Genomic DNA, 19,652 nt, shown 5'->3' with positions numbered 1-19,652 from the left:
AATCTCTGACGTTGATGCACTGATCTGTAGTTTTAATTGGTAATGAGCAGTAGTGCATGCACAGCCTTCACTTTAAGTTAAAAGTTTTAACCATGATCCGTTTGGACACCAGATTTCATTAAGTGTTTAGTTCGGTAAATGTGCAAACACAACGGGCGCTCTAGGATTTTATTTTTATTTTTATGGTAGTCATTAACATTATTCATATTAAAATGTCACAAATGCCAAATTTTACACAACTAACCACAAAAATTACCCACATCATCTTATTTATTATTGTGCAAAATGTATTTGTAATTACAGTAATCGTGCAAATATACACGTTATTGTTCATATGCATATTTGTTTTTTAATACTTTATTTACTCATATACATACACACACATGGATGATTCGAGAGAGTAGTAAAAAATTATAAAGAAATAATATTTTAATGAAATATAGTGTAACATAGATAATTTATTGTAGATATTTTTGAAAAGTAGTTATGTAAAATAGAAAAATTAGGTTTTTGTACAAAAATATATAGAAAATTTTGCATTAACTGATGCAAATACTTTAATATACTTAAATATATTATATAAAATCTAATAAAAAGAGAACTTAAATATATATAATATATATTGACGTAATAGAAAATAAGACACACACACCAATACATCAAATTTTACATTTTCCTTATATTAAAACGAAAATTCAACTCATCAAGTTACTCAACTCTAATTTTTGTTGTTGCAATATTTTTATCGGGTGCATAGCATTACTCTATTTCAAAAAAATTTCTTAATACTTTAATAATTTTTATTGTATCTATAGTATCACTCTATTAACAATTTAACTCAACTCAAATTTTTTGCTGTTGTTGCATAATTTTTGTTGTGTCCACATCATTATTTTTGTCATTATTACTTATTTTGTAACTGTGTTTATACTTATTGGTTTTTAATAACTGTATCTTAGGGTGTTCGTTTTTATTTATGGTAGACAAAAAAAATATATTACATATAATATTACAAAATATTATATATATATATATATATATATATAGTCATGATCGTTACAAAAAAGTGCTCTTTAGCTCTAAGGGGAAGCTAATTAAACATGTTATCCAATCATTAATTTTCCCTAGTAATTCCTCCATTTTTTTTAGAGAGTTTCAACTTACAAAAGAATGATAATTCTTTATTATCAGACTAAGACAACAATCAGTTTTTGGTGTAGGTGGGAATTGAACCCCAAATCTCTTATTCAACGACCAGAGAATTTACCAGTTGAGCTAACTAAAACTCAATATTAATTACGTTTATATGTATAACCACTCATAAAATGTGGCACGTACATCCCATGTATGTAATTTTTTTTTTTAAATGATCGTTTTCCTCATGTATGTTTGTTTGTTTGTTTTATTTTTATAAGATAATTAACCAAGAAATCATTTAAATGACGGATAATAAAAACCAAGTTAAAATGTGTACTGAGTAATCAATAGAAATTCTCGAATATTTCAGTTTATATTATATTCCACCATACTAGTACATGGTGATAGTGATTGCTTTTGTTTGCTCCCGAAAATCCAAAACCGTAGAATTTAGTCACAAATGTTTTTTTTTTCCAGGCTCGAGCATCATTACAATTATTGGGGCTGGCCACATTCTTGCGCTGTATACATCATAGAAAACCAATAATGTAGAGAGCCTTGCTCTAGTTTTCTACTCATGCATCCCCACATATATACGAGATCTGAGAAAGAAGCCTGCACACGTGTCGTCCCACATGTGCAAAAGAGTAAAAAAAGAGGTCTTATACCTATACCTACCCAATACACAAAACTATCATATATTATCATTTGACGAAAGAGCCTATTTCACAAGTAATATATTATTTTTCAAATTTGATATCAATTACAATTTAAAGTAACGCGGTATAAATAAATATAATCTTAAACTTGTAATCCAAGCATGAAATTAATCAATTTTAATTAAATGAAGAAATTCCTAATACCATTTCTACAGGCTTTAAGAGAGACGATTGGTAGGTACTCTTTCTTTCATTGTGCACACGCCTATAAAATTATAAATTGAGGCCTAACCACTTGTAGCCCATATAATCCATTATCATACAGCAGCACCTAAAAGAATGGAGGTTCTGAAAGGGAGCAGCACAACCAAATCCACAACTCATGGCTCTCCTCTTCACACACTTGAGTTCTCACGCCTCAAATTCTATAACCGTATGTTTGCTACAGTTTACACATGTGCCATCCTAGCCTTGCTCTATCACCATGCACTTACACTCCTCAACTCCACAACCTAATCCTCCTTCTTCATCACCCTCTCCTTACTTATCTCTGATATTGTTCTTGCTTTCATGTGGGCTGCAACACAGTCTTGCCGCTTGAATTCAATCCATCGCAAGGAATTCCCCGAAAACCTCAAAAGGGTTGTGAAAGAATCTGATTTTCCTGCACTGGACGTGTTTATATGCACTGCAGACCCTTACAAGGAACCACCAATGGGTGTAGTGAACGCGGCCTTATCGGTTTTGGCATATGACTATCCAACAGAGAAGATCTCAGTCTATGTATCAGATGATGGGGGCTCGCAGTTGACTCTCTTTGCTTTCATGGAAGCTGCTAAGTTTGCAAGTCACTGGTTACCTTTCTGCCGAAAAAACAACATAGTAGATCAAACCCAGAAGCTTATTTTGCTTCAAATAATTCTTGGCCGTCTGAGGCTGAGAAGATTAAGGTAATAAAGCATAAAGCTTCCTTAAATTTGCATGAAAATTTTTCATATTATTTATACTAACTTTATTGTTGGTATAATAATTTGACCATTATTTCATTTCGTGATCATAATTGTTTCTTTTTTTTTATCATAACAAAGATGATGTTATGATTATTATAAATTTATAAATCTTATAAACTAATATATTAATTTTTTAAATCTCATTAGTTTAAGAATGAGGCTCTGCTCTCAGAGTGGCCGCGGCGTTTTGAGGGTGGTTGCCCTTCTCTGAATGCTGCCGGAGCCGATGATTATCTTATCTAGCCTCTGTTACGAAACCGCCCTCCTCTCACATATATTAATTTTTTAAAAATAAACTAAAAACAGAACTTAAAAATTTATTTATTATTTTATCACAATTGCATTTATCAATTATTGGTCAATTTGCAAGTATAGATTATAACAACTTTAACATTATTTTTTATTTTTAAGCTTTGATTTTCTCTATATTCCTTGAACATTTTTACTTTGAAGGGTTTTTGGGTTTGTGATAATAATTATCATTCACACATAATTAGGATTGCATCGTGTGTAATTACCCTCAGAAACACAAGTACTCATCTACTCATTTGATTTTTTTTTTTTAATTATTAGAAACAAACGTACACATCCAAAGAAAAGGAAAAAGAGTTATAAGTTCTAATACAAAAGTACACTACAATTTCATTCAAAAGTCATAGTAACCTTTAAGGAAGGGTGAGGCTCATATTGACACATCTACGTACACACATATAAGTACTCATCTTCCCATCTGATTGGTGGCTGATATTGACTCATCTAGTCATCTGATTATTGGGCTCCTACCAAAAAAATAAAATTTAGGCTATTTGTACAAAAAATATTGACAAATAAGAGTTACAGAGTTGTCCTGTCCTTGACAACATGGGTTGGCACAATTCGACCATTCAGCACTAGGAAATGGAATATCTAGGAATATATATAGAGAGTGCCCACAAAGATTTAACTCGTTTGTGTATGTTTCATTTGGGTTTTCATTTTAACACCTCCAATCTATTACTTGTATATATTTTCATGCGTTAAAATGCTGACATTCCTACGTTAATTATGGATATAAATATATATATATATATATATATATATATGAGAAATAGTAAACGTGAAGGAATATGAAAGAATATTTTTCCGTTTTATATTTCATTTGTGGAAAGTTAATAGTAGATGAATCGATATGAATAGCATATTTACATCCTTTAAAACTTTCCCCTATAAGAAAGGTGATTTGATTCCAAATCTTTGATACTACAAAAAAGAACTTCTACCGCACAAAAGCAAGTTTTAGTTGATTACTTATATTCGTCTAAACTTTTTTCATTTAAAGCATCATATTTTCAATAAGCAACTGTAGCTTTATACAATAATAAAAAATATGGGTTTATCAAAAAATAATAAAAAAATATGAAAATATATTAATAAAATAAATTCATCCGAACACACAAAATATTTAGAGAAATTATTTAAGGTAGCATCCTTTAATATAATCACATGGTCATATCATACTATATCAATTTGAATTTGATTTCATGGTGGCTAAATCTTGTAATGGACAAATTGGCTGTAAATGAGATTAGTCATCCGAGTACTAAAATTTTAAAATTGTTTCATTCTTTAATATTAGCTGACTTGAACTCATCATCAAACAATATTACATATTTAAACTTAATTCATTTTCTTTATGAACAAGCTCAATCTTATTCACAAACTACTTGATTAACTTATTCTTTTCTTAATTATATACAATAAGCATTGTGGGGGCCAATTATCTAGAAAGTACTATTGAAACTGTATGAATTGGGCCTATGGCCCAATCCGAGGATATCAACCAATCCGAGGATGGTCAAATAAGGTTATAATGGGAATGGTATAAGAAGAAGAAATAAAAATTGTATGTGATAGTCCAAAATGAGTTCGAAGATAAAAGTCATCCCGGAAACGGAGATTTGAGGTCAGTAAGAATGTCTTATCATCCCGGATATCCTTCAAGGTTGCATCACAACTAAGAGTCAGACATTAGATAAGGGATGAGCAAAAGGAAGCAACAAATATCTTCAAAAGCTACTACATTCACATTAAATGCCTTCCAACTAACTCTCTGGTCGCATTAATGTGAATGTGATACTTGAACAGTGGTCAAGCAACCTTACAGTTACTAGTTGATGGTTCTAGGAGGTGTTGGATGGAACAAGAAGGAGTTCCTGGAATCTAACCTACACGTGTATGGTAGGAATGATACCAAGATTGTAATATATAGCATGGGAAGGTGGCCTAAAGGAGGAGGATTATGGGAAAAAATCAAGAAATTTTTGTAATAATACTGTGAACTCTTGTAACTTTGTTCATCAACAAAACATTATAATATAAGCTCTTCAGGCCATGTCGAGGACAGATTTTCTTATCTTATTTGTGTTTAATGATCTTAAATCAGCAAATTTTATTGTTTTTCTTCTAAAGTAGATCTAGGTCTTTCATCTACGCTCTACAAATTCATTGTTTGGGCTTGTTGGGCTAAAACTCAATCCTATACTGGGTCCAATCCAAATTCAATCCTTACAATTGGCGCCGTCTGTGGGGAGGACTTGATCTATTCTGAAAAAGATTCGGGTACAACGTTTAAGATGGCAAAAGCAGGTTCACACCAGGCAGCGACAGGACCACACCAGGTGGATGCTAATTTACACCAAGCAGAATCAAGGGGTTCTCAACATAGCAATCCACGTAGGAGCCTCGAACAGAGAGGAGATCGTGAGGGAAGTGTGCACATAGCTCATACTAGTAAAAGCCAGTCTCGAGAGAAGAGCCGTGTTTCCCATGCAAAGAATGATAGGGACATGCAACGTGAAATCGTGGAATTGAAGAGGGAATTGCGCCATGCACGGTGAAGACATTCATCGCCCAACTCCGAGCTGTCCTTTGAGGAGACAGATGGCGCTAGTTATAGATGGAGATCCAGAATACCGTCCAGCGAGACTTTCTCCTACGACGAGGAGTATCACTATAGACGTAGATATAAGAGTCCGCCTTGCAGAGGCCTAGGGAACGATGTCATGAACAAGGAGTTGAGTCAGGTTTCCAAGTCACCCTTCACGCGAATTATAGAAGGTGCGAGTCTTCCTCGGCGATTCCATCAACCTACATTCACCATTTATAATGGTCGAACAGATCCAGTGGAACATGTCAGTCATTTCAATCAAAAGATGGCTGTTCATTCTAAAGATGAGGCCTTGATGTGCAAGGTCTTTCCATCTAGCTTGAGCCTAGTGGCGATTAAGTGGTTTAATGGTTTAAGGGCGAATTCTATTGACTCTTTTAAGAAACTTACTCGGGCCTTTGGTGCTCGCTTTATCACTTGCAGCAGGGTTCCTCGGCCTTTGGGATCCTTATTATCTATGTCCATGTGGGAGGGGGAAACTCTGAAGGCCTATTCAGATAGATACTGGGAGATGTTTAATGAAATAGACGGAGACTATGACGATGTGGCCATTAGTACCTTCAAGGCTAGCCTCCCAATCGAGCATGACTTAAGAAAATCTCTGACTGGTAAGCCTGTTACCAGTGTGCACCAACTTATGGATCGGATCGACAAGTACAAAAGGGTAGAGAAAGACCAGATGCAGGGGAAAGGAAAGACTAAGGTGATCCCTCAAGAAAGGAGGGATTTCAGGTCGGACCGGTATAATAATAACCAACCTCGGAAAGATTTTGTTGGGTAGCCAGGATCTGTCAACACCTAGGTGGTTAATGCCATATTCCGAGAACCAATACAACAGGTTCTGGAGAAGATTAAAAACGAGCCGTTCTTTAAGTGGCCGAACAAGATAACAGGAGATCCTATGAGGTGCAATCAAAACCTTTATTGCCAATATCATCAGGATCATGGACACACTACCGAGGATTGCGGAAACTTGTGGGACCATCTAAACCAACTAGTCTAGGAAGGGAAGTTAAAGTAACTCTTGCATCATTCCAGTGGTTGGGGAAGCCAAACGGGTTCAGAATTTCGGGGAGATGCTTCTTCAAGACTCCCTCTTGGCATAATAAATGTCATTTTTGCTATCCTAGAGAGGATCAGATCTTGTCCTTCCAGAGTAATGTCAGTATCTTGTTACCCAGCTGAGGAATCTAGCTCAATGCCTAAGAGAGTCAAGATAGGCATCCCACTGGTGTTAGGTTTTTCAGATGAGGATAAACTTGGAACCATGCAGCCCCATGATGATGCTCTAGTGGTTACACTTAGAATTGGTGGGTACGATATGAAAAGGGTGATGATTGACCAAGGCAACGGAGCTGAGATAATGTACCCTGACTTATATAAGGGGCTAAATTTGAAACTTGAAAACTTAACAGCCTATAGTTCTCCTTTGGTGAATTTTGAAGGTAAAATGGTCGTACCAAAAGGTCAGATCAGATTACCTGTGCAGATCGGCCCGGATGTGGTGGAGGTGGACTTCATTATTATAGATGCTTTCTCTCCATACACGGTCATTATGGGCAGACCCTGGCTTTATACCCTGGGGGCCGTCCTCTACTCTTCACCAAAAGATGAAATACCCATTCGGAGGTCAGGTTTTGGAAATATTAGGAAATCAGTCTACAGCCAGACAATGCCTAGTAGCGGCCATCCAACATCAGCCTGAGACTGAAATCTCGGCCACCGTTGATAATGGCTTATAGTAATCAGAAACTACGGTGTTGCCCTTCAATAGACCAGCCGATGAAGCGAAATGTGAAGATCTAGATAGGGTAATTGTTGGCGATGATTCGGAGAAGTTTTTTTTTCAGGTTGAAGCTTAATTGCCTTTGCAGGAGATGGAACAATTGGTTGAATTCCTTAGAAAAAATGTTGATGTGTTTGCATGGAGCGCATATGAAGCCCCAGGTGTAGATCCAAGTTTCATTTGACATCATCTGAATGTTAACCCTTCCATCACTCCAAAGAGATAGCCACCTAAGCGTCAGTCAAAAGAGCATGCCGAGGCTATCAAAAATGAGGTAGTAAAGCTCAAACAGGCAGGGGCTATCAAGGAAGTTTTCTATCCTCAGTGGTTAGCTAATACGGTGGTGGTGAAAAAGAAAACTGGGAAATGGCGTGTGTGTGTGGACTTCACGAACCTCAATAAGGCTTGTCCCAAAGATCATTTCCCTATGCCTCAGATAGATCAGTTGGTGGATGCGACGGTAGGCCATCCTCGGATGAGTTTTTTGGATGCCTTTCAAGGGTATCACCAAATACCATTAGCGCTGGATGATCAGGAAAATACATCTTTTGTCACCCCCACTGGAAACTATCACTACAAAGTGATGCCTTTTGGTTTGAAAAATGCAGGGTCTACTTATCAACGAATGATGACTAAAATGTTCGAACCACAGTTGGGCAGGAGCATTGAAGTCTATATTGATGATATGGTTGTAAAGAGTAAGGTGGTGTTCAAGCATATGGGAGACCTCACAAACATTTTTGAAGTTCTAAGGAAGCATAAGTTGCATCTGAATGCATCCAAGTGTTTGTTTAGTGTAGGTTCGGGAAAGTTTTTGGGTTACATGGTGACTCACAGGGGAATTGAGGAAAATCTAGATCAGATTAAGGCCATTAATGGCTTGCAAGCACCTCGAAATCCTAAGGAAGTCCAGAAACTGACCGGGATGACTGCTGCTTTGAATCGATTTATTTCCAGGTCAGCAGATAGGTGCGAACCCTTTTCCTTTTGCTGCATAAATGGAAAAGATTTGAATGGAATGAGGAGTGTGTTGTAGCATTTCAACAACTTAAAGAGTACCTATCTCGGCCGCCCATCATGTCCAATCTTGAGGTGGACGAGGTTCTGTTTGCCTACCTAGCGGTAGCCTTTCATACAGTGAGCTTTGTTTTGATACAAGTAGACAGTGGCATACAACGACTAGTTTACTACGTAAGCAAGTCACTTCATGAAGCCGAAGTGCGGTATTTACCATTGGAAAAGGCCATCTTGGCGGTAGTGCATGCTACACGAAAACTCCCCCATTATTTCCAAGCACACATCGTGGTTGTCCTAACTCAGTTTCTGCTCAAATCAATACTTTGGAGCGCGGATTATACCGGAAGGATTGCCAAATGGGGCACAGTTCTAGAAGCTTTTGATATCAAGTATATGTCTTATACCTCTGTAAAGGGCCAGGTCCTCGCTGACCTAGTAGCCGAGTTTACTGAATTTCCTGAAGAAATAGATGTGAAGCAGCATGACATGGATGAAAAATCAGTTGGCTTAATCTCCATACAATATCCCTCACCCTGGAAAGTATATGTGAATGGAGTAGCAAACCAGCGGGGATTCGAAGTGGGGCTGGTTCTGGTATCCCCTGAAAAGATCACCATTGAAAAGTCTTTAAGGTTGGGGTTCTCAATTACAAACAACGAAGTAGAATACGAAACTTTATTGATGGGAATGACGATGGTCCAGAAAATGGGTGGAAAGACAATGGAAATGTTCTCAGATTCAAGACTGGTCGTAGGCTAGGTAAAAGGGGAATTGGAAGCTCAGGATATAAGAATGCAGGAATATTTGGGTCAAGTTAGGTGTATACAAAAAAAATTTGAATTCTTTGACTTATCACATATCCCCAGAAGTGGAAATACCCATGCAGACTCTTTGGCTACCCTTGCCACTTCCTCGGCATAGGATTTGCCCCGAGTGATACTTGTTGAAGACTTATGCACCCCTACCCCAACAAAGAAAGACTTGCTCTAGGTCCATCAAATCAAGTTAGGGCCGAGCTGGATGGATCCTATACTGCTATTCCTTGAAAGGGATATATTGCCTGAAGAAAAGTCAGAAGCTGAGAAAGTACGAAGGAAAGCTCCTCGATTTTGGTTGTCCGAGGATAAAAAGTTGTACAAACGTTCTTTTTCTGGACCATATCTGCTTTGTGTACATCCCGAGGCATCAAAGTCACTCCTAGAAGAAGTACATGAAGGAATCTACGGAAGTCGCACAGGGGGAAGATCCTTATCTCACCGGGCCATTACTCAAGGATACTGGTGGCCGGGCATGCAAAAGGAAGCACAAGAATATGTTAGAAAATGTGATCAGTGTCAGAGATTCGTGCCAAATATTCACCAGCCTAGAGGAGTTCTTAATCCTCTTTCCAGCCCTTGGCCTTTTACTCAATGGGGTTTAGATATTGTAGGCATTTTCCCTAAAACACTAGGAAATAAAAAATATCTGCTAGTCGGCACAGATTATTTTACGAAGTGGGTCGAAGCTGAACCTTTGGCTAATATCAGAGATGTGGATGTCAAAAGGTTTATCTGGAAGAATATCGTTACTCGATTCAGAGTTCCTCATACCCTCATCTCGGATAATGGCCTTCAATTTGATAGCAAAGCCTTCAGGCAGTATTGTTCTGATATGGGGATAAAGAATATATATTCCACTCCAGCCTATCCGCAAGGAAATGGGGAAGCTGAAGTTGTCAACAAGGTTATAGTGAATGGACTTAAAAAGAGGTTTGACGATGCAAAGGGAAAATGGGTGGAGGAATTACCACATGTCCTTTGGACATATCGAACAATGCCTCGACGGTCAACAGGAGAGACCCCTTTCTCAATGACATATGGGACCGAGGCTGTAATCCCTCTGGAAACAGGTTTCCCAACGTTAAGAAAAAATGCATTTACCCCGGATGGTAATGATGGGTTGCTGGAAAAAAGTCTAGACTTGATCGAAGAGCGAAGAGAGAATGCAATGGTCCAACTGGCCTACTACTAGTATAAGCTCAAGCAAGGTTATGATACTAATGTAAAGCTAAGACCATTGACCCCAGGAGATTTGGTGTTGAGAAAAGTTTTGGAGACTACCAAGAATCCAGCCTGGGGAAAATTAGGGCCTAACTGGGAAGGGCCGTATCAAATCACTTTGGTGGCAGGAATAGGTGCGTACTATTTGGAGGATCTAGACGAAAAAACTGTACTCCATCCTTGGAATGTAAACAACCTAAAGAGGTATTATTATTAATAAAAATAGTCCTGTTTAGTTCTTCTTTAATTCGTCCTAACCATGCATCATGTGTTCCCCAATCTATTGAAGTATTAAACAGAAATTAAGTCATGTCAGGTTCCTCGGACCACAGACTTAGTGGAAATTAATACCCTTTGACATCTATTGAAGTATTAAACAGAAACTAAGTCATGTCAAGTTTCTCGGACCACGGACTTAGTGGAAATTAATACCCTTTGACATCTATTGAAGTATTAAACAAAAACTAAGTCATGTCAGGTTCCTCGGACCACAGATTTAGTGGAAATTAATACCCTTTGATATCTATTGAAGTATTAAACGGAAACTAAGTTATGTCAGGTTCCTTGGACCACAGACTTGATGGAAATTAATGCACTATGGTACCTATTAAAATGCCAGTCCAACATAAACTTAAGCATTTGAAGGAAATGAACCCCTGATTCTCTTTCTCGGATCACAAGGTTTGTTATCACCTAATAAAGATATATCCTGCAGTAAGCCCATAAGCATCACTTAAACTATTCTGGGGTGCCCTGGACTTACCCTTATTTGATCAAACATTAGAACATTTTCTTGAAGTTAAACTTGTTAGAATTGATAGATTCAAAATATGTCTTAACAGCACTACGGATTCAATGGTTACAATCCACTCTTATTACCAATTAGAAACATGTGTAAATTTTGTTTTTCTCTCGTGTAAATAACTTTGTATTTTCCTGGCATATGATTATGTTCAAACAATGGACAGTCAAAATGAGAATTACTTTATATATATATATATATATATATATATATATATATATATATAAATAATAAAACAAAAAATAAATAAATGACAACTCATACGAATTTGAGAAAGTAAAAATGCATATTTCATTAAAACATGTCCTGGAGAAAACAAATTCCATTACAAAATCATAATTACATTACAAAATGAAGATTCAATGTTTCAATTTTATCTGAAGCTTGTCCTTGGAGGTTTTGTTAGCTAGTTTGTCCATTTCAATAGGAATTGCTTTCTCCTTTCCTTTGGGGGCTCCCTTGGCAGACATAGTAATTGAAGCTAAGGCCTGTTCAAAACCTTGGGAAGCTGCCCCGTCTTGTGGAACCTCTGTGGCCTTGTCCGAGGATGTTTCCTTTGAAACTTCAGATTCCTTTGGCTACTCCTGCTGATTGGGAGGAAGAGGATCCTGAGGTTGTGCTTCCTCGACCGGGTCAGCAACTGTAGAGGCCACCTCCCCTTGAGTGGAAGGAAGGTCCGAGGTTCGTATGGCTAGTGGGAAGTAGATGTTTTCTGGCCTTCTCAGCTCAGAAGAAGCCTCAACCCTGGCTCGGTTGAGAGCTTCCTCCCAAGTCTGAGCACAGTAGGTTCGACATACAGCAGGGACCTCTGCCCGGAAGGTATCCTCGGTCTTGGCTACGCCGACGTCGTAACCATGCTATTCAACCTCATCCCTAGCCTTTTCGGCCTCTATTTTTGTCTTCTTAGCCTCAACTCTCAATTTTTCAGCCTGATCTTTGAGCTTCTGGGCTTCTTCCAATTTCTTCTTGAGGGTTGCTATTTGCTCCTTGAAAGAAGCCAGCTGGTCATTGGCCTCACGAAAGCGCTGCCTCTGATCCTCGGCCTGTTTCTCAGCACTCTCCAAAGCCGAGTCAGCACTTCTCCGGGCCTTTTCCTCCTCAGTCAGCTTCTTCCTTAAGTTTGCATTGCTTTGATCAGCAATGTTGAACGACTACATAGCCGCTACACGCCTTTTCCACTCGTCATCCAACTGTTGATAGCAAGAGTTGGTTATCTCCTTAACCTTGAAAGTGGCTTGGAAAGCCTAAAAGAAAAGGGTTAGTAACATAATAAATAACCAAAAAAAAAAAAAGGGTAGCATCATACCATACCCAAATATCTTTTGAGGTTGAGGAAAACCTCATTCTTCCTGATGTTCCTCAGCTCGACCATATCATTAGGGAGTAATAGAGCCCCCTCCAAAGCTGAGGCAACATGGCATCCAATACCCCCATTGAAATCCCTGAGTGATGCATCATCCCTCAGGAGTTCACCATTTAGCATGGGTGTTGGAGGCTGGGCCCGAGGCTTTGGGGGCTGATTATCCCCCCTCTCCAGACCTCTCTACAATGTTTGGCTGGTCCTTTGCTATTTTGTAGCTCTCTAGGTCTTGTCCTCATGAGCAGGACGGGACCTCCAAGCGTCCATTACATCTTTTCCCTTCTGCTCTCTCTTCCTCTTCGGATCAGCAAGATTAGGTCTGGATGGCAAAGACGGCTGAGGAAGAGGAAGAGGTGATTTGGGAGGAGGAGGAGGAAGTTTTGGCTATGTAGATTTCCCTGGTGCACCCTTTCCTAGCTGGGATTCTATTAATTCCATAAAACTCCTTTGGGATTTCCTCTGGATACCCATCTCGTCCGAAGTGGTGACTTCTACTTGATGCTGGAAGTCAATGTCAGCCGATATACCTTCAAAGGATGAGGCTTGGTTAAACACTTCAAAGTCCTCTGAGGAATCTAACAAATCTACAACCCCCTCTAGACCTTTTTATTCTTCTTCTTCTTCTTCTTCTTCTTCTTCTTCAAGAATGAATTGGGATGAGGATGCTCCTACTGAAGGGGTGGCTATGAAGAGTGGCTAAGTAAGGGGTGTACCTTCAGGAATGGGAATACCCTCTGGAACAACGAATCCTTCATAGGCAACACTAATATGGTGGAGCTGAGGATTGTTGGCTTTTATCACGTACTTAGGGGCTTGAAATGCGAGAGAAATGGGTGTGTACCCAAGAATTAGGTGCGCCGCTCGCAGTTGACCGTCGGCTTCGTTTACATAGACCTTGGACCGTAAAATTCTATCTAAGCTCTCTTTGTTGACTAGGCTAAGCCAGGGTTTAGTAGAACGCTTATCTGCAAAATCATTAAAATGGAAGAAAATTTTGTCAGAAGCAGGGATATTGGGAAAAAAAAAAGAAATACAAGCCAAGACACATAAATCTACGACTATACCCCCACCTGGTTCTCCCTCTTTAGTCGGACAGGGTAGGCCATCATGCCATTCCCCAGAAAAGATTAAAAAGTCTTCCTTTAAGCCTTTGTTTGATGTGGGGAGGCACTGGATTAACCTTACTGCGAGATACCTAGACTTAAGGTAATATCCCTGTCCTGTCAGATGGTGCAAATTGTATACCCAATTTACATCATGGTGGGTCAAATTTAGGTTCATTCTGTCGTTTAGAGCTTCTATACTCCCCAATACTCTAAACATATTTGGGGCGCACTGTGTGAGAGATAGTCTAAAGAGCCTAAGATAGTTCCTAGTGATAGTGCCCATGGGAATGGTCATCCCTCCCTCTATGAAGGCAATCATGGGAATGACCACTTCTCCGGTTTTCCTAGCACCTACCCATTCCCCCTAGGCAGCGTATCTCATGCCCACTGTTGGTGGGATTCTATACTTAGCCCTAAATCTTTCCATACTCTCCTTGGACTCAACTAAACGCTTGAACTTACCCATTTTCTAAGAAGTTTTGAAGAAAAATTAACAAGTTTGAAATGAAAACTAAGAGGATTCAAGGAAACTTACAGGTTTGAAAAGAAGGTCCTTGGACAAATTTTTAGTATTTGTAGATGTACAGGGAGGTGAGAGAGAGTGACAAGTTCAGTGTATGAGCCAGGCCCAAAAGGAAAAAAACAAGCTAAGTCCAAAGAAGCAGGTGCAAGGGGACCACGAAAGAATAAAAAGGCCCAGGAGGCTTGAGGCCCAGACGAAGAAACATCGAGAAGAAAAAGAAACCCACGGCAAGAGGTTAAGTAGCCAGGATCCTCAGCAACCATCAAGAGGCGCGGATCCTTCCAGGCGCACAGTCAAAAGAAGATTAGGATAGCTCGAAAGAAAAGGACAGGAAAAGAAAATAAGAAACAGAGCAAAAAAACACAAGCGCCAAAAGATCCAGCGACTTCTCATGGCACAAGCAAAAAGAGTCTCAGGGAACCAGAACAGAGAAATACGAAAAAGAGAATGGCAACAGGCGACCTTTCAAGTTGGCAGAATGGGATTCCGCCCAGATTGGAAAAAAAAGGGAAAAGTGGAACTGTCAAACGGTGAGGCCGAGAAGGGCATACCTCAGCACATCCCAAAGAAGGTAACCAACCAGGACTTTCAAAGGAATCAAAACTGAAAGAAGGAAAGAATGAGAAAAACGGGAAATAGAACCTGCCGAGTGATAGGCACGGAACAGGCTCTGTTCATAAGAAGGCAAAACAGGGGAACCAATGGTTCCCCTGGAAGGCCAGAACTTCATTATAAAAGGAAGGGGTAGGTTACGAAGACAAACCAGCGAAAAAGAGAGAAAAAAGAGATTTTTTTAGAGAAAAGAACTATCAGTAAAGTTGTGGTGAAAAGAAAGAAAACACTAAGGGAAAAATGAATATTGCTTCCCAGTATCCTGTAAAAGCCACTATTGCACATACTCGGATTCAAAGAGAATCAAACTTTGCAAGTTTTGAAGGCTGAAATAGCCATTCAAGACTGTAATTTTTGAGCTTCATTGAACCTTGTATCACGTCTTAGTGAGCCTTCTGTAACCATAATAGAGAACATATTAATGAAATACGTCTCAGTAATTTAAGGATCCTTTTAGCATTATTTTGTTGCCTCTTTGTTGATCTTTTTTTTACCTTGTTGTTTTGGCATGTCTTTCAATACGAATATCCTTACTTGTCATTTTACTTGTATTGTAGGAAGCATCCCCTTTACATTACTTGACTCTTAAACAGCCTGTTAGCTGCGGTGGGTCAAGGCCCGGTTCACCAAACCACTTATTAGGCCCGGGATCCTTGGGCCTGAGTGTCACAAAAAAAGGCACTCTCACACCATTTTTATGTGATTCAGTTCTAGCTTCAACACTCCCCCTCAAGTCCTGAACCTCAAGTTCTGAGACTTGACCTTCTTGAACTGAAACTTGATTTGTGATTTGTGCCTTTACAATCCTGGGAACAAAAATGTCCTTCAAATCCAACTTTCCAGAAAGTCTTGTAAAAGTTGAGAAACCAAGTGCTTTGGTAAAAATATCTGCCACTTGTGAATTAGTAGCAACATGAAATGTTTTAATCATACCCTCCATGATCTTATCCCTTATCAAATGACAATCCACCTCGATATGCTTTGTCCTTTCATGGAAGACTGGATTTGCAGCTATATGCAAGGCTGCTTGATTATCACAGAACAACATAGTTGGTCTTGTATGATTCACCCTTAAATCTTTAAGTATTTGCAGCACCCAAGTAATCTCACACGCCACACTTGCCATTGCTCTGTACTCAGCCTTTGCTGAGGACCTTGAAACAATACCTTGCTTTTTAGACCTCCATGAAATTAATGATTCCCCTAAGAAAACAGCATAACCCGTTAAGGACCTCCCAGTGTCAGGGCATCCAACCTAATTCACATCACAAAAGCTCTTAATATGCAGATCAGATTGGCTTGGTAAGAAAATGCCTTTTCTTGGTGAGCCTTTTATATATTGGAGTACTCTATTGGCAGCTAGTAAATGGGGCTCTCTTGGCTGTGATACATATTGACTCAGCCTGTGCACATCATATGTGATGTCCGGTCTTGTCAAAGTAAGGTATAAGAGTCTCCCAATGAGCCTTCTAAACTGAGCAGGATCTGTCAATGGCTTTCCCTCATACTTAGACAACTTTAAGTTTTGCTTCATGGGAAACTTGACTGGTTTGGAACCTAGAAAGCCTGTATCTTCCAAAATTTCCAGGGCATACTTTCTCTGGTTCAAGCTTATACCTACATCAGTTCTAGCCAGTTCAAGTCCTAAGAAATACCTTAAGGACCCCAAATCCTTCAAACCAAATCTGTCATCAAGAACCTTCTTCAAATGTTGAACACAAGTTGGATTATTACCAGTCAACAATATATCATCTACATAAACCAAGAGAACTGTGAATGAAGCTCCTTGTGTGTGTGTAAACAAAGAATAATCTGATTTTGATTGAATGAAGCCCATTTGCAAAATGGTGGATGAAAACTTCTCAAACCATTTTCTAGAGGCTTGTTTCAATCCATAAAGGCTCTTATTCAATTTACATACCAAATGCTCCCCCTTGTTGTGAAAACCAGGTGGTAAACACATGTAAACATCCTCAACCAACTCACCATGGATAAAAGCATTATTGACATCCATTTGGTGAAGAAACCACCCATTCACAGTAGCCAAAGATAAGACAATCCTGACTGAAACTGACTTAGCAACAGGACTAAAGGTTTCTAAATAATCCAAACCAAGCTTTTAGGTAAAACCCTTGGCAACCAAACGAGCTTTGTACCTCTCTATAGAACCATCTGAGTGATACTTAACCCTATAGACCCATTTACATCCAATGGGAGACTTACCTACAGGTAAAGGGGTTAGTGTCCAAGTAATATTGAGCTCCAAAGCTGCAATTTCCTTATCCATGGCAGCTTTCCACTCAGGAAACTAAACTGCCGGAGAGAATGAAATAGGTTCTGATGGGACAGAACTAACAGCCATGACAAAGGATGCAAACTGAGGTCCAAGATATGAGTAACTGAGAACATTTGAAATGTCATAAGGCAAACCAGAAGCAGGCTTAGTACTAACTACTTTACAAGAATAATAAGCAAGGTAAGAAGGTGGGTGATGGGTTCTGGTTGATCTCCTTAAGGCAGGTAAGGAAGAGGATGAGGAAATAAGCAAAGATTGATCAAGGGAAGGTGGTGAGGGAGGAACAACAGGGTCCAAAGCAGAAGGTAAAGACACATCAGGTTGGTAATCACAATGGGAAGTATTAGAAGCAGAAGGAGTAGGATCAATGGTTGAATCAGGTTGGGAAGTGGCCAAGATTGAATCAACCAAAGGAAGGTTAGGAGGATCAGAAACATAAGGTGCATCAGAAATGAGATGCATCAAAAACACAATGGGGAAACACAAAAGAATCAAGATAAGAAGTGGAAGGATGATCTGATGAGACAAAAGGAAAAATATGTTCATAGAAGATGATGTCCCTGGAAAAATGAATAGAATTGGATTCAAGGTCAAGAACCTTGTATCCTTTAATGCCATGAGGATAGCCTAAGAAGACACATTATCTAGCCCTAGGTGCAAATTTGTGCCTATTATGTGGTAAAGTGGATATGTAACACAAACAACCAAAACACTTTAAATGTTTATAAGATGGAGAAGACTTAAAATGCAATTCATATGGACTTTTGTTATTTAGAAGTTTGGAAGGCAATCTATTAATAAGATAGACAGCAGTGAGAATGCAATCACCCCATAAGCACAAAGGCACATTGGATTGAAATTTTAGTGCTCTTGCAATATTGAGAATGTGTTGATGCTTCCTTTCAACAATTGCATTTTGTTAAGGAGTATCAACACATGACAATTGATGCAAGATGCCTTTGGAATGAAAAAATTCCCTCAAGAAAAATTATGTACCATTGTCACTCCTAATAGTCTTAATAGAAGCATGAAATTGAGTATGAACCATGTTAACAAAATTAGGAATGAAAAACTGAGTATCAGATTTATTCTTAAGAAGATAAACCCAAGTACAATGAGAGAAATCATCAACAATTGTTAAAAAATACCTAAAACCTTCAACAGTACAAGTGGAAAAAGGACCCCACAAGTCACAATGAACAAGCTCAAAAGGCTGAACAGATACATACTGCTAGAAGGAAAAGGTAACCTCTTTTGCTTAGAAAGGTGACAAACTTCACAAAAATCTGGATTATTGAAAGCTTCAGAACTTACAATCTTATTTAACAAAGAAAGCTTTGAAAAATAAGGGTGTCCCAATCTGCTGTGCCATAAAGTGGAAGAAGAATGGCCAGCAGAAGCAACCAAGGCAGTAGGAGCAATCTGAGAAGCAGGAGCTTGCAGCAGATACAGCCCTTGACACTCTTTACCCAGACCAATCATGCTCCATTGAGCAAGGTCCTAGATAAAACACCAATGTCCAAGAAAAATAAGGCAACAAGAAGATTGTTGTGTAAGTTTGCTAATGGAAATAAGATTGAAACTAAAAGTAGGAACACATAAAACATTTGTGAGTGTCAAAGTGGGTGAAATCTGCACAATGCCTATATGTGTTACTAAGGCCTGATCCCCATTTGGCAAGAAAACATAGGAATGGACAGTGGAAGTGATGGTAGTAAGTTGTGACACTAAGTGGACCATATGGTCAATAGCACCAGTGTCCAAAATCCAAGCTTTAGACTTAAAATTAGGTCTATCAACATTATGGGTAGAGAAAACAGAATGTGTGAAATTGGGAGGAATCCAAAAAAGATTACCTGAAAAATTTGAAGCATTAGCAGTAGAAGAGGAAGCTGAGTTAGGTGGTAAGGCAGGTTGAATAATGGGAGCAGATGCCATGACAATAGCAACTTAATGAGCAGTAGAAGTACCAATACCTGAACCAGAAGCTGTGACTGCTTTCAAATAGTTAAGGAGTTGCTCACATTGAACCTGAGAGATGGGACATTGAGGCTGAAAACTTTGAACAAAAGTTTGTGGAGAAGCAAACCTAGCACCAAAGTAAGGCTATGGAAGAAAACCAGCTTCAGATTGAAAGCTGTGATTAGGAAGACCAACATTATTTTGGATCAAATTTGGATTGGCTGAGGCAAAACCATCCATATTGCCAAAATGTCCAGAAGGCAAAATTGCTGAAACTTGATTTGCCATAGCTTGATTGCTTCCCTTGTGCTTGTAGCCTGGAGGATACCCATGTAACTTATAACACTTGTCTGCAATATGACCACTAAGGCCACAGTAAGTACAAATGGGTTTATCCTTCTTGAAATGACCTTGTTA

The 19,652-nt window shown here is 38.8% G+C and overlaps 1 pseudogene; it reads left to right on the top strand.

The window, feature by feature from the left end:
- Positions 1–2,135: 2,135 nt before the first annotated feature.
- The window catches only part of LOC115962714, a 29,079-nt pseudogene continuing 11,562 nt past the window's right edge, over positions 2,136–19,652 (top strand).

Source organism: Quercus lobata, chromosome 2 (genome assembly GCF_001633185.2).
Source record: "Quercus lobata isolate SW786 chromosome 2, ValleyOak3.0 Primary Assembly, whole genome shotgun sequence".
NCBI lineage: Eukaryota > Viridiplantae > Streptophyta > Magnoliopsida > Fagales > Fagaceae > Quercus > Quercus lobata.
The sequence above is the reverse complement of the archived record's forward strand: the minus strand, read 5'-3'. Positions and strand labels throughout refer to the sequence as shown.